This window comes from Varroa destructor, unplaced genomic scaffold, assembly GCF_002443255.2.
Source record: "Varroa destructor unplaced genomic scaffold, Vdes_3.0 BEIS01000003.1, whole genome shotgun sequence".
NCBI classification, from domain to species: Eukaryota; Metazoa; Arthropoda; class Arachnida; order Mesostigmata; family Varroidae; genus Varroa; species Varroa destructor.
The window spans coordinates 57,615,306-57,624,713 of record NW_019211456.1 but is presented as its reverse complement, the minus strand read 5'-3'; the positions used below and the strand labels follow the sequence as shown (position 1 = coordinate 57,624,713).

At 39.2% G+C, this 9,408-nt stretch overlaps 1 long non-coding RNA gene across 1 annotated transcript; it reads right to left on the bottom strand.

The window, feature by feature from the left end:
* On the bottom strand, positions 1–3,648 carry LOC147757193 (uncharacterized). Its single transcript, XR_015322791.1, has 3 exons — positions 3,041–3,648; positions 2,709–2,842; positions 1–1,026 (listed from the first exon to the last, which is right to left on the bottom strand). It is a non-coding gene; the product is annotated as an uncharacterized LOC147757193 (long non-coding RNA).
* Positions 3,649–9,408: the final 5,760 nt, after the last annotated feature.

Below are 9,408 nucleotides of genomic sequence, written 5' to 3'. Positions count from 1 at the left end.
CCAAATAGGCACTGACAACAGACCTCTAGTGGTATGAATTCATTTTTGCTGTCGTAACGGTTCAGACAACCAGTTGCAAATGGCATCGAGTCTTCGTCTATGCCGTATTCTGGTAAAGCTTGATTCTGACCCAGCGAAGCGCCTCGAACAACGGAAACGAGAAACTTTTATATTTTGTCACTTACATGCTTTTTCATACGCTTCAATTTGGACTATTGTATTTCGAGCGCAAAAGGGCGCAAAAAAAAATTATTCCAATAACATGGCATGAGCCCGTTGCCTTTGCTTATTTATACTTGCAATGAGTAAACTTTGCCAGCATTTCAATAATGGAACGCTAAGTTCGGTGTTATTAGCTAAAGAGGTGAGTGACACTAGACAGTGACGGGCAGCTCTTTATCTGAGAGGTCATATCTGGCCAGGCAAATTCTCAGACGTGAAGGTAATACCGCATTGACTACACCTAGCATCGTTGATTCCTGTCTAGAAAAAAAAAAAAAAAGCCCTATTATATAATCCAATATATGCTCAGTGATTTGCATATTGCTTTTTTCTCCAACAGATGGTGCATGTCGGAGTATTGACTGACAATGTTTTGTGCATGAAATGACATTTTTTTTTAAATCGAGAAGAGCTAATTCTAACTTGAGGCGAGAATACTGAATATTAACCTGTCAATTCTACACACATTCTTAAACTTAAATTTATAACGCTTTATACCATCAACTAAGTTCTTTTTCTTTTCTCTAGCAAAAAATTCGTACTAATATTGATCATTAGGTTCTTAATCTACTCGAAGTTTAGCCGACCCGCACAGTTAAAAGTGTTAGTTAGCGTTTTTCACGCTTTTAGTGTGGTTGATAATTCCTTTCAGGTCGCGTAGGAGAAAATTTTTATCTGGACCTGAAAATTGTGCATGCTAATTCGATTAGTTTCCTTCGCGAGTCTTTATTTGAGAACGTCGACCGGGCAGTGCTGTAGACCCTTATTGAAGGCAGGAATATTTCGCTCTTGCTTAGATTGATTCTGAAAAGAGAATCGGTAACGAAAGTCACTTCGTTTCTTCGTACATTAACTCCTTTACAAAGGTCATTAAAAAATTCTCCTATTACATGTAACAAACTAAAATGAACATAAATTTAATGGAGATACCATAGAGGTATTTATAGATTTCACAATATACTCTATCAAAAATCACTGCCATGTTAGTAATTAGAAGCTGTTCCAACTGTACATCGCATCTGCGATCATGCAAACAAACGGGTAACATTTTTAAAACTAAACGATTCTCTGCATTATCATATTAAATTTTTATGCACTCCATTTTTCAGACGATAGAAAGAAGTCCACATTTTTTTATCCAGTAGCCGTTATATTAAAAGAAAGACTAAGGAACCGTAGAGAGGCTAGCTTTCGGGAACAAAAGCTATTTCGAAAACAATAGAGCCCAGTATTTACTTAAAAGACCTCTGGGGCGCATTTTAGTGGCCATGTTAGCTTTGTCTCACAAACAGATCCAGTCTACTTTCGACCAATATACATATACACAAAGGACCTCGACGTTTTTATAAGACAACAGATTTAAATGTTTCACTTTAGCTACTACCAGTTCCCCTTCACGATGTATAATTTCGGAGCAATCAGCCTCTAGATGAGGCAACCCTTGCTATTAAAGCCAAGAGTCCTGAGGCCGCTCGTCTGGTCCAATTGCCTGGGGCTCCAACTGCCTAGAGTTTTATAAACTCTAGCGCAGTTTAACAAGATCAAACGAACTCTTTAGTGTTAATTAAAAAGCCGGGTAAGCTTCTTTAATCCATCTCAGTACTACTTGATCCGTTATCCGGTCTTAAGAAAGCCCAGGTCGATCCAATGGAAGCTTTACAATTCTTCCTTACATCTAGTCTCATAGAGGACAACGTCCTCTTTGGAAAAAAGGAGAAAGGCTGTTGTTTTAAACAGAGTAGTGTTCTAGGCCCAGTTAGAGACGTAACGATGCTCAAACCTGTCGTTGAGTCAAAGCAGTGCTATGTATATGTCTCCTTTTCCGTTACAGCTCGTTACAGCTGAATCTGCACGCACAGTTTGATCAGCCTGTCTCAAGCAACACTACGACACCATAAAACACCGGGCACAAAATTAAGGTTTTTGTAGGACGATTTCTAATCCTGTTTCACGTCAGGCAGAGACATAACAGTACTGTGCCGTAATGCTAAGCACTACACATGTCGTTAGAGCAAAACTTCAATCTTAGACAAAGCTTTCGGTGCACAGTTATCGCAGATGACTTAATATGGCGAGTGTTCACAATGTTTTCAAAATAACAACCGTTCCGCCGATAATTGGATATCAAGCAACGTCTGTAGCCGTCTTACAACGTTTTAAGGATACTAAATTTGGTTTCTAGTAGACGTCCTCCAACCATCGGTACGCCCAACCCAGACAGAATCAGATTTTAGTTTTAGTTTTATTATACCTTTGACCTAGCTCGTAGGCTATTGACTATTTTTCTGCTATTTTCAGGAAGTCAGCACCCCAGACGACCTACCACAAATCTTTTATAGGAACGGTTTTCGAGGGACATTTTTTAATGAAATATACCTTAAACTATAAAATTATTTCCTTAAAAAGGAAGCTGATAATTCGCTTTATCAGTCAGGTTCACCCACAAATCGATGGCCTATAACCATCAATTTTTACGAAATACTTGCTTTGAACTAGATGATTTCTTACGTAGCAGCAGTCTTCTGCGCAGATTGGGTGCCATTCTGCAGCGGAAACAACGAACGAAACGCCCTCCTGAGTTACACCTCGAAGAGTTACGGTGAGTAAAGCATTGCGAGGGCTAAAAATATAAGATTCACGATCAGATAGAACCAAGGGGGCATAACTAAGCACCTAGAGAATGCTGAACCTTTGCTGGTGGCCACTGCTTGATTCTTTAAATGTGTATAAATCTTCATTTTTGCTTAAGGTTTAAGGAACCGCTAGACTATTCGTTATTCTCAGTAACACAGGCGCACTAACGCAGTCTTGTTTTTACCTGGAGCGGCAATGAAAGACATTAGCAACAAACGATTGTTCTGTCTGTCTGTGGGTAATGAAGCTCGGCAGAATTCTTGGACATTTCAACGCCCTTCTACGGTAGCCTGGGTTTAGAGAATCGCTCTCCACAGTGATTACATGCAGAACTGTATTAGCAGACGTTAAGCGGGACCCATTATTTCAAATTTCACGCGCGATACTATCTTCGTTCGGTATTACTTCACGTGCCTGGATCGCAATACAAAACGGAGTGTTTCCATATCAGGTTTCAAACCTATAATCTTTCATCATATGTCCCTAAATCATCACTGCTGCACCATTAGGAATGCTAGTCACGTCACCCTTTCGAAATTGAGTTTCCGCCAAAAATAGATATTTTTCTGCATGGCGTTAAGATGCAGAGAAACTGCAGTTGCAGCATTCACGACTGGACACACTCGCCTACCGTCTCTAGCTACCCTGTTATTTTTCTCCGGCTTAAATGGCGCTCGACATAGCTGTCTCGGAAACAGGCTTGATTTAAAACAATACATTGCAGAAAAATTTCGAAAAAACCGGGTAAATAAATTTTGTATAAAGGCAAGAAACTGACACAAGGAACCGAAATCATCGGGTATGTCGTATAGTGGACAAGTCGTTTCCTATTTAGGAGTTAAGACATGGGTATAAATTACCATGCTCTCGTCTTTACAATTCAAGCTCTGAAATTGAGAAGGAAAATATAATCAAACCCTCGCATCTTTCAATAGCACGGAAACGAGATAAAACCTGGAAGGTCAGTCGAACCAGCTGTAACCTTTTAACGTTTTCTTCCGAGTCTAAGGATCCCATCACTTGTTAGATGTGGGGCGAACGGCTTTATGGGTCTAAATTTTGCTGATGTATAGTTTTAAAGACATCTGTGAATCATGCCATGTTGGTCAGGGCCTTGTGCTACTTTCGATAACTTAGCTCAGTAAAGTCCGTAGTTACGAAGTGCAATCTAAGTCTTTAATATTAGGGCTACAATCTTGTAGTATACACATGTATTCGCGTTTGTTTAAATAGAGCGAATTTTCACTACTTCTCTAAGTTGCCAACATGTCTATTTACGGTGTGGCGCAAAACAGTCAGTTCGTTGCAACCTGATGAGAGCGCTGGTATCAACGATTCAATCGAGGTCTTCCGGCGCGGGAGAGATCGTTTAACGGTAATAACAAATCGAGAAAATAATTTGAAGTCGTTGAACGTCGTATTGTCGAGCAGCATCAGTTGGAGAACCAATTTATATGTAGGGAAGTATGGAAGTATTCCCGAGGAGTCGCGCTTTTATGAAGAAATCGCGAAATGGTGTCAGGGGCCGACACGTGGAAAAAATTCAAAGAAAAGCTTGCGCAACGCTTTCCAGTAAAAGAGCTTAGTTAACCCGATGCAGGTCTTCGGGAGAAACGTTTGAGTAATTCGCGTCAGCTTAGCAAGTAGTATTCGGCCAGCAGAAACTAAAATTCGATTTAAGAGCGTTTTTAATAAACGTACAACAGACGTCAAAGTCAATCGTTTTTATTAATTTTATCACAACGGCGAATTTGTGTGGAACTAATTCGTGTAGGCTAGGACCACTTATCAAGGAGATTTGACGCGTTAGAAGGATTTCGTACTTGGTATGAGGAGACGGCGCGACGGGCGTCAAGAATGAACTACCCAGTATCTGCACACATAATTTCCAGATGTTACATTTGACTCCAAGCTGAATTTCAAAACCGTGCGGCTACATTGTGAAGGCGTATCTCACTTGTGCTGCGAGGCCGTTCTCACAGCATAAGCGAAACTCATTGGTTACCGATGGACTCGAGGAAGATTGGCTGGTACATGTTTCTGAAGATCACCCCGGACAGTAAAGCTTGCGTCTGCAGCAGTCTTCGCACAATTGTCTAATTGTAAGAATGAGTAAATGATTTACCGTGTGCTATAAGGGTTGTTGTAACTCAGAGTATCAGAACATTAGCTATATATTAAAGGTTCAACAGAAAAAAAAACAAGGTCGCATGTGTGCTCAACATCTCATTGAACGACTGATTGTTTTCTCTAGCGTTATAAAAGATATACTCTCGTGCTGCATTCAAAAAGAAAATCTATCATTGGTTACTACTATTGGTTAGGTACTACCTATTATTGAACGTACTATTGAACAATGTGTTATTATAAAGAATGATTGAATAATTGATTACGCTGTTAGATCCGTTTAGTGAATTCTAGATCAGTTTTTCCTGTCCTCCACGTCTGTGACAGTATGGCACTGTGTAACTTAATTCGGAAATTTTAAGCTAGCTAGTAGCAGAGCGTTATCGGATCAACGCCGTAGGTTTCGTTAGCTCAACATGTTTACGTAACGTCAGGCCTTTTCGAACAAGCCAGGGTCTAGTTAAAGCGGAGCGTTACGTGGAGAACGTGGAAATTTAGTAGTGAACCCTAGATCACATGTAGTTCTTACCGTCCGCCAATTGTTTATACATGATTCGGATTTTTATGCTCAAGCCGTATAACGGCACATTTCTCAACTGGTAGTTTCAAATCTACTCTATTGGTCCACTCTAAAACTTACTTAGGGTACTTTGTACGAAGGAATAATTATTTTGGCCTAGTCACACACATCTAAATCTATATTTAGAGTAGCAGCAAAACGGCATGACAGGAGTGTTTGACTATCCTAGGGTTAAGCCTAGCACGGAAGAAGCTCGTTCGTAACCGGAATACTATGAATTAAAGTTGCACTAAAGCACACAAACCGGGGACGTGTTATTATGTTATAATAAACATGTATTCCATATACACAGCAATTATGGCTTCTAGTGCATGTTGGACCTACTTATTCAGGTCTCTTTAGTGCAATGAGAAAGGAAATCCTTGGTATACATACGCTAGTTCTCAACCGCATTGGCAGGACTGTTTTCGTCATCTGTCCCATTCAGGTGCCCGGTAGATTTATATATTTAAACACAGGCCAGTCAGAGAAGGAAATAATCGGTACAAGCCAGACGCATTGCCATTCTGACATCTCTTTGCGTACCTCGTAGGAACGAATACCCGCGCTTCTTCCACTGAAGGTGATGTCTGGCTGTAGCTTTAAATTTAGAGAATAATTATTTGAGGGTGAGCTTGGTGACATTTTATTATTGAGCCTCATAAAAGTGAGAACCGGCTTCCGGCTAAGAACTTTTAGGTAACAGTTCGTAAATCGTGGCTCCTCACTTTGCTTGACCAGAGAATTTTTGGAATACAGTATACTTCTATGTACCGAAAAGAAAAACAGTCCGTTCAGACTGCCTATACCGTTGTCTGAGTCGTGGCATTTATCAAACGTACAGTTTATAAATTGTGCACTCCTTTGAGAGAAAGAGATTTTAAGCTACAGGACCAGATACAACCCGGACAATCCTTAGCGGCCTCGACGATATTGACCACGGCGATTACTGAGAGTAATCCGCGTCTTTTGGTTGAAGAGTCTGAAAGCGTTTTATGTATATTAGGCGGAACAAGTCACATCGATCTGTACGCCAAAAGATGAACGTCAAACTCTTAAAAGCTTGGGTATTTCACAAACGTATATTGGCCTACAGTTAACTTCTAAATGAATATCGTTTTCTATTTTACGTGTAGTTATGGTCGTGGGTACAAGGTGTATTCTTTACACGGGAGAGACTACAAAAAATGATGGATCAGAAGGCGTACCTAGAAAAAATGTAGAGACTATGCTTAGCTGTAAACTGAACCAGCCTCATGTCATAGGGTACCGCCTTTAAAAAGAAACCAATTCAAAGACACATATCGAACTAAAACTATTTATCTTTCGGATTAAGGATCTGTTTCCTCTAACTTCTCGTGAATGGAACACACCACGAATGCATCCCCAACGTGATAAATTGGTGCTGTTGGAAATTCGTAGATGTAACAGCTGATCGTACGTATGTGGTGTAGTTCGTACGCTTTACATAGAGGTTGTTGGTATTGACACGTACTTGCGTACGTTTGTGAGCAGTAAACGGCCTAACAAAACGTACAGGTCAGTTCTAAATCCCACTTTTTTAGTCGTCGTATGTGTTTCATCCAATAATTTCTTATACTCTTGAGTAGTTTGCCGCTCCAGCAGTCTAATTGGACTTGACAACTTTTTACGTATCGGAGACATTGGAACTTATTATAATTCTAGTGTCCCGTTTAGTGCTCCATTCTTCATGCCGACAAGCTAAACTTGGATGCTTAAATGTACGCGTATTATTCGAGACAGATTCGACCTGTAAGGAGTCATAAGACATGCCCAGCTGTTTCATTTATACAGGAAGCTTGGTTTAAGAATGGAAATGAAGCCGCTACAATGTATATGTGAGGAGGCGATAATTAAAATTAGCTCTATTTGATAATGGAGATAATATAAAAGGAACTCAATTTTTAATATAGAACTTGGGTAGGCGACCACAGGTTTGTCCTAATTATGAACATACTAAGTGGCTTTATAGAGCCATTTCCTCCTGAGCGATGTTTTCAGATTCGACTGGTAATGCCTGCACGAACAACTGTTATGTTATCGACCCGATTTTTTTTCTTTAATTCTTCGTCAGCTAGAGGTCTTGAAGCTATCCAGAACAAAAATTGATAGTAATGTCCTTTAAAACCGTCTTTGAAATGACCGCGCTGTGAAAACCAACGCCCCCTTTCGTAGCTTGGTCCCTTGTAGTTCTCGAGAATTTCAGAAAAACTACCTGGCTTTTCGAGCAAAACTTTGCTAAATCTAGCTGATCGCTCGTTTTGGTCCTTAAGAAAATAGAAAAGAAAGTTGCGCAATACTCTTTTTAAGTTGTGTCAAATAGAAGCAGATATGGCGCGATTGAGTTTAAATCCCAATAGTCAAAAAACAGTGCATTCTATTAAAAAAAAAAGTTAAGAGCATGTCAAGGATATGTAAATTGATAACCAAATCAGAGGTAACCAAATTTATTGATTAGTCATTGTATGTATGCTAACTAATACCATAGCCGCGCAATGTCTATACGGCTCCGTTTGTGTTACTATTACGGATACACTGTTTCATACGTATAATCAAACAATAACGACTCGTTATCAAAGCCTAAAACAATCTACGAAAAAGTAATAGAGTTGTAGGAGCAAAGACCGAGTTTCAGGAGGACTGGAGAAACGCCTTTAAACCACGCATAACGTGTCATAACTTGCTTATTTACTGGACAAAAATAAGTCAGCTATTAAAGGATTTGTCGTAAAAAAGACACGGCTGCTGAAAAACAGTATGCGCAATGATAGATTTTGGCTTGGTGGATTAGGGCTTCCTTATACATACCTCTACTTTGCTTGACCATAAAGGTAATTGTTATTTCTTATTTCAGAAGAATGTTTCAAGCTATTATTAAAGTACAAAAACCAGAATTTATGTATTATTATGGTGACATTATTTGGAGCCTTAAGTAGCTTCTTTTCCTCGAATTCGCCTTGCAGGAAGAATTCGACGAACTTGAACGCTTAATGGGTTCAGAATAGATAACCCTAGTACATGATCAGTACAAATAGGTGTTAGAAAAAAGCTTTTTTTTGCATTGCGGAATAACTGATTGTTCTTAGCTGTGGTGCGGTCAGTTGCTCGTTTTGACCAACCTGCAGAATATAAATGTTACACAGCCTAAATGAAAAAATTAAGCATTATGTTTTGGTGACCTGGAAGAGCGCAGATTGTGAATATCTATGGAATTTTGCCGCTTTTCCACAATACATATATATATATATATATATATATATATATATATATATATATATAAATAAAATCACCCATGTTTAAATGCCAAACTGGCAAGCACAGAAAGAGGTAACAGGTTAAATGATCTTTTTTTTTTTACACTGATTCCATTTACGTGCGGGCTAAGGGTTTGCAGAAAATGCTGAACGATCAATTTAAAGGTTTATTTAAGAAAAGTGAAATGCGGGATCTCATTGTATTTCGTTTACTGCGCCTGGGTCTCCTTCAAGTTACCTTTCCTAGAGACGTCTACGGGTATCGAGGAAGAATTGAAATAATTTTATTAGTTCATTCATTACAAACCTAAGCATTTATTTAAAATGATGAGATAAACTATTCACTACATGCAACCATAATTCTAATGAATGCTACGATTAATCGAAGTTATACTATCCGCTGTATCTGTAATATATTAATGAGCTTATAATATTCAGTGTGAATTCCTCAGTTGAGTTATCTTTTCTGTTGTTGTTGTTCGGAGGTAATAAAGTGGTAAGATCGACGCGGCCCGTGATTATCCGTTAGATCGAAAAAAAAACAACTTTTACGGAGGAGGACTTCCAATGGCTTAGATGCTCTAGTTCGTA